Below are 16910 nucleotides of genomic sequence, written 5' to 3'. Positions count from 1 at the left end.
GTTTGGAAAATTTAGAGATCTCTGAAAAGATAAACATTCTATGCCTATCTGAGCACCACATAAACACAGGGTCAGGGAGGTTACATGTAAAAAATTACATTGTAGGAGTTTACTCATGCAGAACTAATATGTGAAAAGGACTTGTTACATACATTTAGACAGAACACACGTACAGAATCAGTGAGACAAGTAGATATTTTTTAGTGACCAGCACACAGAAGTTTGTACTTCTGAATTAATACTGAAAAAGTTCTCTTTTAGAATGAGATTTTCACTGTGCAGAGGAGTTTGTGCTGATATGAAACTTCCTGGCAGATTAGAACTGTGTGCCGGACCGAGACTCGAACTCGGGACCTTTGCCTTTCGCGGGCAAGTGCTCTACCAACTGAGCTACCCAAGCACGTCTCATGACCCATCCTCACAGCTTCAGTTCTGCCAGTACCTTGTCTCCTACCTTGCAAACTTCACAGAAGCTCTTCTGCAAACCTTGCAGAACTAGAACTCCTGGAAGAAAGGATACTGTGGAGACATGGCTTAGCCACAGCCTGGGGAATGTTTCCAGAATGAGATTTTCACTCTGCAGCGCAGTGTGTGCTGATATGAAACTTCCTGGCAGATTAAAACCGTTTGTCGGACCGAGACTCGAACTCGGGATGAGGTACTGGCAGAATTGAATCTGTGAGGATGGTTCGTGAGTTGTGCTTGGGTAGCTCAGTTGGTAGAGCACTTGCCCTTGAAAGGCAAAGGTCCTGAGTTTGAGTCTCAGTCCAGCACGCAGTTTTAATCTGCCAGGAAGTTTCAGTTCACTTTTAATTGCAACAGTTTATAGATCCTCACTGGGAAATTTTGAAATGTTTTTGACAAATTTGGACTCCTTGCTATGGAAATCTTATTTGGATCCTTCAATCTGATCTCACTAATTAACTTCCCAATATCAGTGGATAAAGACAGTCCATAATTGATAACAATTTCTTTGGTGATGGATCAGTGGATAAAGACAGTCCATAACTGATAACAATTTCTTTGGTGATGCTCAGAGGAAGAAAATGGCTGTTTACTCAGTAACAAGTGCTCTCTTTGATCATGATGCTTAGTTCATTAGATTAAATAACACGTCTTACAGTATGGATACTCCTCAATGGAAATCAGTTTGAATAATTAATGACTACAAGGCAAATGTTTTTAAGCACAGTTTACAAGAGAGAATCTGGGATGAAATCTATAACAAACCAAATGCTAACATTAAAATTTAATCTATTCCATGATAAATTCAGATAATTATTTGAAAGTAGCTTCTCACAAAAGCTAATCAGAAAAAAACAGCCATGTAAAAACCATAGATCATTAGAGGGCTTAAAAGTATCTTGTGAAAGGGAAAGAGAAGTGTGTCTGTTGGCAAGAACAAGTACAAATCCATAAATGATGAGCCAAAGCTATCAAATATATTTTATAATCATTTCTTAAATGTAGTAGAAACTATGGGGACAAACAGTTGAAGAGAAAATTCACAGCAGTGTGTTGAAAAAGTAATTCTGATAAAATTCAGTCATATGAATGTGAAGTGTAGTGTTACGTGCAGTGTAATGCTGTGAGCGAGTGATTGCCATTTGTAATTATTATCTCTGGTGCAGTCTCTGACCTATGTTTCCTCATTTTTTTATGCTGCTCTGTTGTTTAATTTTCTAGTAAAGGAGTCATATGAGTTACGGTGTGTTTGTATGTTGCAATTAAGTAAATACAACTAGTTCCACACAAGTGATGTCCGACGGTCGCTAACGTGTAATTTGATGATCAGTAACACTCTGCATTGTGCCGTGTCGCATTAAATATGAACATCCGCATCAGCTGCATCCCACATCTTCTGTGTTCCATTTCACCGTAACTCATGATGGCAGACCCACCACCAACTGCAGAAGTGTCTCTGGCGCAGTAATTAATCATGTGACAGGAAAACTGCCATCATTTCGGCAACAGAATCCCATGCTGTGGTTTGCTCAAGTAGGAAGTCAATTTGTGCTAGTGCACAGAACCGCAGGCAAAACGAAGTATAGTTATGAAGTTGCTGCACTCAATGAAGATATGGCCAGAGAAGTACAAGATATTCTGGTGTCACCACCGAGTACTGATCATTACACAGCCATCAAGAATGCTCTGATTGCCTGGCTCTCACAGTCCGAGGCAAAGAGATTGGCAAAGCTACTCCACACAGAGGAGCTAGGTGATTGCATGCCATCGCAGCTACTGTGCTGACTGCATACATTCATGAGCAACGCGGTCAGTGACGACATTTTGCGGAATATTTAGCTATCATGTCTGCCACCTGACTCGCAGAACATATTGATAGTGTGTGCCAGTGATCAGGATTCAATCGCGCAAACCACAGATTGCATAGCAGAAATGTATCCATCCGCATGCATCACAAAAGTTTGCTCACAATCTCGGGCAGATAACACTCTCGCTGTGCTACAAACACAGGTTGCCAGGCTCACCGTGCAAGTAACAGCATTATGGACCCAGGCTACCAGCCGCCAATCTCGTCGCCACTGCTCACCAGGTAAGTGCAGCCACTCACCTTCATCAACAAGAATCTGTTGGTATCACTGACGGTAGGCACACAAGTGTAAACTGCCGTATGAACAGGGAAACTCAGCAGGAAGTGAGTGATGATGGCCATTGGCTCTCCAGATGGCAGCCGTTGACTGTTTGTAACAGAACATAGCACAAAGTTACAGTATTTGGTAGACACGGGTGCTGAAGTGTCAGTCTATCCATCTGCCTGTCTGCCACGTTGCAAATGTGATGACTGCCACCTTTTAGTGGCCAATGGTTCCACAATAACAACATATGGTCATCTCACATTAGTTTTGAACTTGGGCCTGTGGTGCAAATTTGAACGGCAATTTGTTGTAGCAGACGTGATGCACCCCATACTTGGAGCAGATTTTTTATCATTTTATTGATTCCTGCCTGACCTCCATCACCGACACCTTCTTGACACTACTACCAACCCAGCAATCCAAGGTCGAATGCGTTGTGTGGAAGACACTGCAGTATGTGTGGTTACTGGCAGTTCTCCATTTATAGAGCTCCTCAGACAGTTCCCAGAGATCACATGCCAGACTCCCACACTAGCACCTGTGCCACACTTGACAGTGTACTATATTTTGACTACACCTGGGGCACCACTACATGCTCAACCACTTTGCTTGACACCCCAGAGACTGACGATAGTTAAACAGGAATTCTCGTACATGCTAGCACAAGGAATCTATTACCCAATGAGCAGTAGTTGGTCATCTCCTCTACACGTTGTACCAAAGAAGAATAATGGATGGGGTCCATGCAGCGACTACAGACAGCACAATGCCAGAACCATTCCACATCATTAGCCAGTCCTGCATATCAAAGATTTTACTTTCAGTGTCCATGGTAAGCGAATCTTTTCTACATTGGATTTAGTTTGTGCATTTTACCAGACCCCTGTGGCACTTGACGACATTACTGAGACTGCCGTCTGCATGCTATTCGGACTCTTTGAATTTACCCAAATGCCTTTTGGACTTTGTAATGCTGCCCAAATGTTGCAACGGTTCATGGATGAAGTGACACGTGACTCAGACTTCTGTTATGTGTATATTGACGATGTTTTGGTCATGTCAAATTCAGAGGCAGAACACCTATCACACTTAGGACAGATCTTCACTCGTTTACATGCACATGGCCTGCTCATCAACACATTGAAGTGCATTTTTGGAGCAACTGAAGTACAATTCCTAGGCTACACTATCAGCGCTCAAGGCATATGGCCACCACAGGAGAAAGTAGACGGTATACTGAATTTTCCTCAGTCTACGATGGTTAAAGGATTACATAGATTCCTTGGCATAACCAAATTTTAGCGTTGATTCGTTCGCAATCATGCCTTCCTAGCTACACCACTGAATAAGTTCTTGCAAGGTTCACCAAAGCCAAAAGACAAACTCCAGTGGGACAGTGAGGATGAGTTGGCATTTAACAAGCTGAAGACTGCCATCACAGAAGTTACATTGTTCGTACAGCCATTTCTGCAGATGCCTCTCACCCTGTTGGTCAACACATCTGCAACTGCAATTGGTGCTGCACTGCAACAGCAAATAGATGGGCACTGGCAGCCCTTAGCCTTTTTCAGTAAAAAGCGATCGCCATCTCAACAGAATTAGTCCACATATGATCATGAATTGTATGCTGCATATGCTGCTATTAAGAAATTTTGTCACAGAAGTTCACTCTCAGCACAGACCATAAGCCATTAACATATGCTTTCAGCCAGAATCCTGAGAAGGCATCGACACGTCAGCTGCGACACCTTGACTATATCAGACAGTTCACGACCAATATTGTCCACACTGAAGGAGAACGAAATATGGCAGCAGATGCACTCTCCAGGAATGAAGTAATCACTGAAGCAGTTGATTTTGAAGCTCTCGCTGTAGCGCAACAATCCGATAGTGAGCTCCAAGATTTGTTGGCGCAGCCACCGGGCCTACAACTCTGCTGGATTACACAGCCACTGTCAACTGTGCTGCTGTATAGTGATGTTTCCACCAACAAACTGAGACCTTTTGTGGCTATTGACTTTTGCCAACAGGCAATCGCCTCTTTACATAACTTGTCGCACCCTGGAATACAAGCCACTACCAACATGGTGAAGAGAGTTTTTGTCTGGCCACACATGGACAAAGATTGCAAGCAATATGTGCGACAATGTGTGGCCTGTCAATGGAATGAAGTTAGCCAGCACGTTAGGTCACCTCTTGACAAATTTTCTCCTCCAAATCAGAGATTTGATCATGTCCACCTAGACCTAGCAGGACCTCTCCCACCATCAGAAGCATACACCTACTGCCTTACAGCCATTGATTATTTTACATGCTGGTCCTAGGTGTTCCTGATCGCCGACATCACCACCAAAACTGTCACAATTGCATTCTTCAGGGGATGGATCACCCATTTCGGAGTGCCGTTACAAATCACAACAGACCACGGAAGACAATTTGAGTCATATTTGTTCAAAGCACTCTCTATGCTACTAGGTGCAAGGCGCATTAGAACTACAGCTTACCACCTGTCAGCAAATGGTTTAATTGAACGCGTGCACCGCAAACTGAAAGTGTTGCTTCGATGTCACGACTCACAGCGGTGGACAGAGATGTTGCCCATTGCCCTTCTGGGTCTCCGTGCATCGCTGAAAGAAGACCTGAACACCACGACTGCAGAACTTGTTTATGGGCAGCCGATAAGACTTCCCAATGAGTTCTTTGCTAATGTGCCAGGCAACGGCATTGACACTTCAGATTTTGTACAAAAGCTGTGCATACAAATTCGGCAACTACGCCCTGTTGCTCCAAGGGATCAGCAGACCTGTTGCCCATTTGTGTATGACGAGCTACAGGAATGCTAATATGTCTTATTAATGCATGACACAGTACACAAGCCACTGGAGCCACTCTATAACAGACCTTATTGTGTCATTAGTAGGGAGGACAAGACAGTCAATGTTGATGTTATGGTTACACCAACCACCGTCTCCGTTGACAGGCTCAAACCAGCTTTCCGCACTCCCTACACTGGTACAGATGCATCTACATACACCAAGGACGTGACCGAATTTCCAGCCACTCCACTCCACATCACAGGTCAGCCTCAATGGACATCTGAGGCTACTTTTAATGCATCATCAGCAGCCTGTGCATGATACGTTGTAACCCGGTACGGACGACATGTTCATTTCACCAGAAAGTACCATTGACACTAAGGGGAGAGAGGTGAAGTGCAGTATAATGCTGTGTGCAAGTGATTGCTATTTGTAATTATTATCTCTGGTGCAATATCTGACTTATGTTTCCTCATTTGTTTTTAAGCTATTCTGTTGTTTAATTTTCTAGTAAAGGAGTCGTATGAGTTGCGGTGTGTTTGTATGTTGCAATTAAGTAAATACAACTAGCCCCGCAATAAATGTATCACCAACTTCTCCTGAAATTATGAAAATTATACATTCTCTCAAACAGAAAAGCTCATCTAGTTTTGATGGCGTTTCCAATAGAGTATTAAAGATTTGTTCCCACATAATAAGCCCTGTCTTATAAGAAATATGAAATGGGCCACTAACTCAAGATATTTTTCCAGGGAAACTGAAATATGCCATTGCGAAACCCCATTTAAGAAAGGTGATTGGAGAGATGTTAGTAATTACCAACCAGTTTCAGTGCTGACAACACTTTTTCAAAATGTTTGAGAAGATTATGTATTCTAGAATAGTATTTCACCTGAGCAACAATAATATCCTCAGCAAATCACAGTTTGGATTTCAGAAGACTTGCACTACTGAGATAACCATTTACATGCTCACTCAAAAATATTTTACAAAATTAAATAATAAAATAGTGCTGTTTGATATTTTTTGCTAGCTATCTAAAGCATTTGACCGTGTGAATCACAGTATTCTCCTAGACAAATTGAAGTATTATGAGAGTAATGGTATAGCCAACCAGTGGCTAATGTCACATTTAATCAAAAGAAGGCAGAACGCTGTACTTAGTAATTCAAGCAATATAGTGCAGGAACATTATTCTGACTGGGGAGAAATCATGCATGGGGTCACCAAGTCTCAATTTTAGGTCCACTATTGTTTCTCATATACGTAAACCGTATCCCGTTTTAGGGATACAAGGTGTAGCAAATTTGTTATAAAAAATCAGTACATTACTTTACAGACAGTACTTTGAGTACATTTATTGCGTTCATTTCAAGCAAGTGTCAGTTTGTGACGTCATCATCCAAACACAAATTAATTGTGATCTAAATGTGTTTTGGCAAATTAATAGTTTCTCTCAGGCGACAAAATTTTATTGATTGTGAAATATAAACTCTCGAAGTCTATTTAGAATGGGAAATATTTAACAGAAAGGTGTTTTGGTTTTTCGATGCATGAAAGGGAGAGTGAATCCATGTGCAGCTTTTACTCCGAGGCATGGAGATAAATTCAATTCCAGTTAGATTTTAAGTAAAAGAGTTGTTTAGCCGATCAGGGAAGTACTGAAAACTGCACGCTAGATTTGAAACAAGTTATGTGCCAGTGTGAGATTGGGCTGTTCAGTAAATCACGGACAATAGCTATGAATATGCTTGGATTTAACCAATGAAGCTGAAGTTAATTTTGACACAAGTGCTGATTTGGACAAACACTAACAGGCTACACGAAGTTTGATAATGTGTAAGAGTATGAGAGTGTTTCTCATCTTCTCCATAAATACCAACAAATAAACAATGAGATATGAGATTACTAACTGTTGTATAATTTCATTGTACCATGTCTCTTCTCCAAGAGATCGCAGGAAGCCAGAACAAACAAGAAGAAAGAAGAGGCACTGGCAAATATTTGGTGCCGCAACTTGGGGCTTGAGAAGGATTTATGAACAACTTCAGGCCCAAGGCATGAACATTGACCTGTGGGAAAAGGATAAGTACTCACAGCTAACGTGAGATAATCACAGGTATAAGTAGGATAGAGACAGCATAAAACCAGTGTTACGGTTAGTGAAAATACATTTCATTTTATCACAAACCATTGTATTGGAATAAGTCCTTTCTGGTTCTGCCTTGCTCTGAACCCACTATCCAACATGCTAAATAATACAAATTATGGATTCAATATTACTGGAACATACCAACACAAAATCACACATTTGCTATACATGGATGATCTAAAACTACTGGCAGCAACAAATCAACAACTCAACCAATTACTAAAGATAACAGAAGTATTCAGCAAGGATATAAATATGGCTTTTGGAACAGACAAACGTAAGAAAAATAGCATAGTCAAGGGAAAACACACTAAACAAGAAGATTACATAATGGATAACCACAGCGACTGCATAGAAGCGATGGAAAAAACAGATGCCTATAAATATCTAGGATACAGACAAAAAATAGGAATAGATTATACAAAAATATTAAAGAAGAACTAAAAGAAAAATATAGACAAAGACTAACAAAAATACTGAAAACAGAATTGACAGTAGGAAACAAGACAAAAGCTATAAATACTTATGCTATACCAATATTGACCTACTCATTTGGAGTAGTGAAATGGAGTAACACGGACCTAGAAGCACTCAATACACTTACACGATCACAATGCCACATATATAGAATACATCACATACATTCAGCAACAGAAAGATTCACATTAAGCAGAAAGGAAGGAGGAAGAGGATTTATCGACATAAAAAACCTACATTATGGACAGGTAGACTATTTAAGAAAATTCTTTATAGAACGAGCAGAAACTAGCAAAATACACAAAGCAATCACTCATATAAATACATTGGCTACACCACTGCAATTACATAACCACTTCTACAACCCTTTAGATCACATAACATCAACAGATACAAAAAAGTAAATTGGAAAAAAACACTACATGGCAAGCACCCATATCATCTAACACAGCCAGACATCGATCAAGACGCATCCAACACATGGTTAAGAAAAGGCAATATGTACAGTGAGATGGAAGGATTCATGATTGCAATACAGGATCAAACAATAAACACCAGATATTACAGCAAGCATATTATTAAAGATCGCAATACCACAACAGATAAATGCAGACTTTGCAAACAACAAATAGAAACAGTAGATCACATCACAAGCGGATGTACAATACTAGCAAATACAGAATAGCCCAGAAGACATGACAATTAAGCAAAAATAACACATCAACAGCTTGCCATACAACATAAACTAATAAAACAACACGTTCCCACATACAAGTATGCACCACAAAATGTACTGAAGAATGATGAATACAAATTATACTGGAACAGAACCATTATAACAGATAAGACAACACCAAATAACAAACCTGGCGTCATACTCACCAACAAAAAGAAGAAATTAACACAACTAATCGAAATATCCATACCCAATACAACAAATATACAGAAGAAAACAGGAGAAAAAATTGAAAAATACATCCAACTGGCTGAGGAAGTCAAGGACATGTGGCATCAGGATAAAGTTGACATTGCACCAATTATACTATCAAACGGGAGTCATACCACACAATATCCACCAGTACATCAACGCAATACAGATACATCCAAACGTATATATACAACTACAGAAATCTGTAATTACTGATACATCTTCAACTACCCGAAAGTTCCTAAATGCAATGTAACATATATAACACAGTTAAAAGGAAGTCACACTTGATCAAGATCCGCGTCACTTTCCATTTTTAACCAGACATAATGTCTGAGAAAGGAATATTATAATAATAATAATAATAATAATAATGACAACCGAGATAGAAATCCTAAACCAATATTACACAAAAGAGGACAAGTGACATCTTATGGCTATAGTAAAGCTAATAATAATAATCAATATAAACATAACACTTATTATACTAAAGAAACCTATGAAAACAATAGTATCCAGATGAATCAGAATAACACAGGAAAACTAGATCACAGACGCAAATATAATCATTCAAATAATCAGTATGGTAATTCACACAGATGTGATATATACTAGAAGACAATCTGATAATATACATCCTTGGAAAGACCCTTGACACCTTAAGTTTGATGGGTAAATGCAAATGTAGCTCAACAAGCACATCAATTGCAAGGACCGATACCACTGGGTAATGGAGCAATAAAGTCGCAAAGGGAACAACTATACTGTATGCGTTGTTGAAGTACATGAAACAACGAACATGACATCTACAGAAAGATTAAACCAGAACCGGTCACCAAAAGCCCTCCTAGGATGACTGGAGAGGATGAGGAGTGCATGCATCATTTTAAATTGAATGTATTGATGATTTGGACCTAAGGGAGGAACTGATTAAAGAAACATCTTACATTTCAAACAAATGTGGATGAATTTTGCAGGCAGTAGTTCAAGCAGTAATAAATGGTATTGATGGTGAAATTTGTATTGATATTGGAGCAACCATTAGTGTAATGACATAGGATTGTTTTAAACAAATTAATCAAGGAACAAAAGTATCTACATTTCCTGTTACTGGATGTACTGTACCTGGAGCATTTAGTGCGAAAGCACAGAAGGTCTCAAAGCAGGCACGAGTCAACATCATAATGTGAGGGTGCTTGAATAGAAAGTACCTTCTTAATTGTTTCAAGAATGACTGTCCCATGCATTTGGGGTCTAGATTTTTTTGTGTGATGCTGGAGCAGTCATCAATTTAAAAGGAGGAACATGTGCTTTGGATGTTTTGACAGTTTCTATGATAAAGGGCAAAATAGTCCGAGGTCAACATTGCATGAAGTTAATGGTTAGCTATATTGGTATTGATATTGATTGTATTTTAGTTGATGATATCTTCTATATTGAATATACTGGAGAAGAAATAAGTCAAGTTACACTTCAGGAGAAAATCTCTGAATCCGAATGCCTATCAGCAAGTCAGCAAGAAGATTTATGTTGCTTGTTAAGTAATTATCTGCCTGAACTAAGGTACAACTGGGGGCCGAACCACACAATAACCCTGATAACCCTGAAAGAGTGATTTGGTGTGGGGTGGCAGAGAGGTGAAGTGGACTGCGGTAGTTGTTGTGGGGTTGTGGACCACCATGGCTGCAGTGGGGATGGAGCCTCTCCATTCTTTCTAGGCCCCCGGTCAACATACAGTACAATACCTAAGTGGCAAAGTGAAACAAATTGGAAATTGTCAGAATTATAACAAAAATCTTAATGAAATGTATTAACTAAAGAAAATTATTCTGAAGATAGGCTTAGGAGTGATAAACCCCGCAGTGAAGTAAAATGTAACTGTTGTGGGAATATATCCAACAAATTTTGTGGCTGTTATGGAAATGAAAATAACACTTTTGTCCAAAGAGGTTATTTGTCGTCTTTATGGTTGAAACAAGTATATTCAAGAGCAGACAGTTTCCTACCTTTTCAGCTAAAAAAAATAACATCCATCCAAAAATTTTCATCAACAATTTTAAGCATATTTTTCCTCACAGTTGGTCTGAACATGATAGACTACAATTTATTGTGTCCAAGATAACAGGTGAAGCAGCACTGTGGGCTGCAGAAATGAGCAAGAATTGTAATACATGCGCGGAATTCGAATAACTTTTCTTGACAAAATTCTGGTCGAGTAGCAAGCAAGAGAGACTATGAAAGGAGGTGTATCAACCGGAATTTTATAATAGTAAATGAGGTTTATTAAGACAGTATTTCGAGAAATACATTAATGAAACGAGGTAATGGAGTGATCCTATTTCACATAGAGAAGTGATACGTATTTTGAAAGAAAGATTACCTATTCATATACATGAGAAACTTATAAATGTACCTGACTATGATGCGGAACAGTTTTTATCGGCAGTCAATTCGATCGATATGCTACTAGAAGATGCCAGAGTATGGAACAATAATCAAATGTCAATAAAATAATAATAATAATAATAATAAACCCTGTGGAGGCCTGGGAAAAGAATAGGCCTCCGGTAGGTTCTGCCAGTCATAAAAGGCGACGAAAAGAACAAACCACTAATAGGGCTAACCCCCCTTTTAGTGTGATTAGTTGGTTCAGGACAGAACTAATGAAGCCTCAGACAAGTGCTGTCATGGTCGGGGACAACGCTTGAACCCTATGCCCATCCACAATGGTAACGACACTGCTAGCCACACGGAAAATGATTTAAATCCAAATAGAGGTGTTTTGCAGGATATGCTTCCTGCAACCACTCTAGAAGGAAAACAAAGACAGAGGATGAGATGGTCAGATGAAGTTATTATCAAGCAACAAACTTAGGAACCAACACAACTGGATACAGATCACAAGTATACACAACATTTATTACCAGATGCCCAGAATTAAAATTTTTAACAGGACGACGACTAGCTGATCAGATCCATGTAACAATAAAAAATAACAGGATACCCCAGTCAGAATTAGAAAACATCAAACAACAAGTACAACAAATACTGGAACAAAATAATGTGCAATCAGAAGAAGAAGAAGAAGAAAATACAGTAATGGACTCAAACATCTCAGAGCAAACAAACAAAGAATAACATGCATCAATTAAACAATCAGAGGAAAACGAAATCTTAAGACAGCCATCAGAACAAACACAAATAGAACACGAAATGACACACATGTTAGATATAGAAGAAAAATTTCAGCTGACATATATAGAATACAAAGACACAAATACAGACATTAGACCATTCTTGCATAGACCACCAAATAACCCACAAGTCGAAACAACAATAACAACTATCAACACAATCATATGCAACAAAATAAATGAAAATACAACTATGAAAGAGTTACAACTGCTGGTTTTTATAGGAACACTCACTTCACTAAATATACACACTAGGCAGAGATCAGAACCAACCAACACACAGAAGAAACCCACAAAACCAGCATGGCAACACAGGCTACAAATCAGAATAGAAAAACTGAGAAAAGACATCAGACAGCTAACAAAATTTATAAGAAATGAAATATCAGACAAAAAACGAAAAAGGTTAGGTAAAATCTCACAACAAGAAGCGATAGAGCAATTAGATGAAAAGAAGCAGATATTACAAGCAATGTCCAAATGACTTAGAAGATACAAAAAAAGTGAAAATAGAAGGAAACAAAACCAAACATTCAGCACAAACCAAAAGAAATTTTACCAGACAATAGATAACACACACATTAAAATAGACAATCCACCAAACATAACAGACATGGAAAACTTCTGGAGCAACATATGGTCAAACCCGGTACAACATAACAGGCATGCACAGTGGATACAAGCAGAAACAGACACATACAAGATGATACCACAAATGCCTGAAGTGATAATTTTGCAACATGAAGTCACCCGAGCAATTAATTCTACTCACAATTGGAAAGCCCCTGGAAAAGATAAAATAGCAAATTTCTGGCTAAAGATGTTCACCTCAACACATTCACATCTAACTAAATTATTTAACAGTTACATTGCAGACATATACACATTCCCTGATACACTTACACGTGGAATAACTTATCTGAAACCTAAAGATCATGCAGACACAGCAAACCCAGCTAAATATCACCCCATAACATGCCTACCAACAATATACAAAATATTAACTTCAGTCATTACACAGAAATTAATGACACATACAACACAGAACACAATTATAAATGAAGAACAAAAAGGCTGTTGCAAAGGAGCACGAGGATGTAAAGAGCAACTGAAAATAGATGCAGAGGTGACATATCAAGCTAAAACCAAACAAAGGTCGCTACACTACGTATACATTGATTACCAAAAAACTTTTGATAGTGTATCCCACTCGTGGTTACTACAAATATTGGAAATATACAAAGTAGATCCTAAATTGATACAGTTCCTAAACATAGTAATGAAAAATTGGAAAACCACACTTAATATCCAAACAAATTCAAATAATATCACATCACAGCCAATACAGATTAAGCGTGGAATATACCAAGGAGACTCATTAAGTCCTTTCTGGTTCTGCCTTGCTCTGAACCCACTATCCAACATGCTAAATAATACAAATTATGGATTCAATATTACTGGAACATACCAACACAAAATCACACATTTGCTATACATGGATGATCTAAAACTACTGGCAGCAACAAATCAACAACTCAACCAATTACTAAAGATAACAGAAGTATTCAGCAAGGATATAAATATGGCTTTTGGAACAGACAAACGTAAGAAAAATAGCATAGTCAAGGGAAAACACACTAAACAAGAAGATTACATAATGGATAACCACAGCGACTGTATAGAAGCGATGGAAAAAACAGATGCCTATAAATATCAAGGATACAAACAAAAAATAGGAATAGATTATACAAAAATATTAAAGAAGAACTAAAAGAAAAATATAGACAAAGACTAACAAAAATACTGAAAACAGAATTGACAGTAGGAAACAAGACAAAAGCTATAAATACTTATGCTATACCAATATTGACCTACTCATTTGGAGTAGTGAAATGGAGTAACACGGACCTAGAAGCACTCAATACACTTACACGATCACAATGCCACAAATATAGAATACATCACATACATTCAGCAACAGAAAGATTCACATTAAGCAGAAAGGAAGGAGGAAGAGGATTTATCGACATAAAAAACCTACATTATGGACAGGTAGACTATTTAAGAAAATTCTTTATAGAACGAGCAGAAACTAGCAAAATACACAAAGCAATCACTCATATAAATACATTGGCTACACCACTGCAATTACATAACCACTTCTACAACCCTTTAGATCACATAACATCAACAGATACAAAAAAGTAAATTGGAAAAAAACACTACATGGCAAGCACCCATATCATCTAACACAGCCAGACATCGATCAAGACGCATCCAACACATGGTTAAGAAAAGGCAATATGTACAGTGAGATGGAAGGATTCATGATTGCAATACAGGATCAAACAATAAACACCAGATATTACAGCAAGCATATTATTAAAGATCGCAATACCACAACAGATAAATGCAGACTTTGCAAACAACAAATAGAAACAGTAGATCACATCACAAGCGGATGTACAATACTAGCAAATACAGAATAGCCCAGAAGACACGACAATTAAGCAAAAATAACACATCAACAGCTTGCCATACAACATAAACTAATAAAACAACACGTTCCCACATACAAGTATGCACCACAAAATGTACTGAAGAATGATGAATACAAATTATACTGGAACAGAACCATTATAACAGATAAGACAACACCAAATAACAAACCTGGCGTCATACTCACCAATAAAAAGAAGAAATTAACACAACTAATCGAAATATCCATACCCAATACAACAAATATACAGAAGAAAACAGGAGAAAAAATTGAAAAATACATCCAACTGGCTGAGGAAGTCAAGGACATGTGGCATCAGGATAAAGTTGACATTGCACCAATTATACTATCAAACGGGAGTCATACCACACAATATCCACCAGTACATCAACGCAATACAGCTACATCCAAACGTATATATACAACTACAGAAATCTGTAATTACTGATACATCTTCAACTACCCGAAAGTTCCTAAATGCAATGTAACATATATAACACAGTTAAAAGGAAGTCACACTTGATCAAGATCCGCGTCACTTTCCGTTTTTAACCAGACATAATGTCTGAGAAAGGAATATTATAATAATAATAATAATAATAATAATGACAACCGAGATAGAAATCCTAAACCAATATTACACAAAAGAGGACAAGTGACATCTTATGGCTATAGATTAGATTAGATTTACTTTCATTCCAATTGATCCGTAGTGAGGAGGTCCTCCAGGATGTGGAACATGTCAGAAAAACAACAATACATGACAAATATTTACAACTAAAACAAATAAGCTAATGTACCATTCCACAGGTCCCAAGTGGAATGATCGTCATTTTTTAATGAACACTAAGAGTCATTTTACAAATACTATTGCACTGAATTTAAAATAAAAAAGTTTTTTATTTATTTATAAGGTAAGAAACATGTAATACAACTACTGTAATACTTATTTACAATGAACACATTACTGCACTGAAATGGTGCAGAAGTTAGATTATACTTACACACACACAAGCACACACACACACACACACACACACACACACACACACACACACACACACACACACACACAAATTTTCAGTGAACACATTACTGCACTGAAATTGTGCAGAAGTTATGTTGTACTTATATACAAATCAGTTGGTTTTCCTAAGAAATTCATCAATGGAGTAGAAGGAGTTGGCCACCAATAAATCCTTTAGGCTTCTCTTAAACTGAATTTCATTGGTTGTTAAGCTTTTTATGGCTGCTGGCAAGTTATTGAAAATGTGTGTTCCTGAATAATGCACACCTTTTTGTACAAGACTAAGTGACTTTAAATTCTTGTGAAGATTATTCTTATTTCTAGTATTGATTCCATGAATTGAGCTGTTGGTTTGAAAAAGTGATATATTTTTAATGACAAATTTCATTAAGGAATAAATATATTGGGAAGCTGTAGTTAGTATCCCTAGTTCCCTAAACAGGCTTCTGCAGGATGTTCTTGAGTTCACACCACATATAATTCTTACTGCACGTTTTTGTGCCCGGAAAACTTTAGCTTGGCTTGATGAATTACCCCAGAAAATAATCCCATATGACATTATGGAATGAAAGTAAGCATAGTATGCCAGCTTTTTCATTTTTATATCCCCTATGTCTGACAAAATTCGCATTGCAAACAGAGATTTGTTAAGACGCTTCAGCAGTTCTGTGGTGTGCTCCTCCCAGTTGAATTTATTATCAAGCTGTAATCCCAAGAATTTAACACCGTCCACTTCTTCTATCTTCTTGTCATCATATGTTAGACATATACTCTTGGGACACCCCTTACAAGTTCTGAACTGCATGTAGTGTGTTTTTTCAAAGTTTAGTGACAAAGAATTGGCTAGGAACCAGTGATTAATGTCCACAAATATTTTATTGGCTGATCTTTCTAAGACTTCACTTGATTTGCTATTTATTGCAATGTTTGTATCATCAGCAAACAAAACAAACTTGGCATCTGGTAATGTTACTGATGAAAGGTCATTGATATACACAAGAAAAAGTAAGGGCCCCAAAATGGAACCTTGTGGGACCCCACATGTAATTAGTTCCCAGTTGGATGATGCCTGATAGCTTGATACATGTCTCTTTCCTAATAACACCCTTTGTTTCCTGCCAGAGATATAAGATTTGAACCATTTTGCAGCATTTCCTGTTACACTATAATATTCTAGTTTACTTAAAAGGATATTGTGATTTACACAGTCAAATGCCTT

The 16910-nt window shown here is 37.9% G+C and overlaps 1 non-coding gene across 1 annotated transcript; it reads left to right on the top strand.

Moving 5' to 3' along the window:
• The first annotated feature begins 700 nt into the window (after positions 1-700).
• On the top strand, positions 701-777 carry Trnas-uga. The gene has a single exon. It is a non-coding gene; the product is annotated as a tRNA-Ser (tRNA).
• The last annotated feature ends 16133 nt before the right edge of the window (positions 778-16910 follow it).

Source organism: Schistocerca americana, chromosome 1 (genome assembly GCF_021461395.2).
Source record: "Schistocerca americana isolate TAMUIC-IGC-003095 chromosome 1, iqSchAmer2.1, whole genome shotgun sequence".
NCBI classification, from domain to species: domain Eukaryota; kingdom Metazoa; phylum Arthropoda; class Insecta; order Orthoptera; family Acrididae; genus Schistocerca; species Schistocerca americana.
Note: the sequence above shows the minus strand (reverse complement) of the source record. Positions and strands in the feature narration are given on the sequence as shown.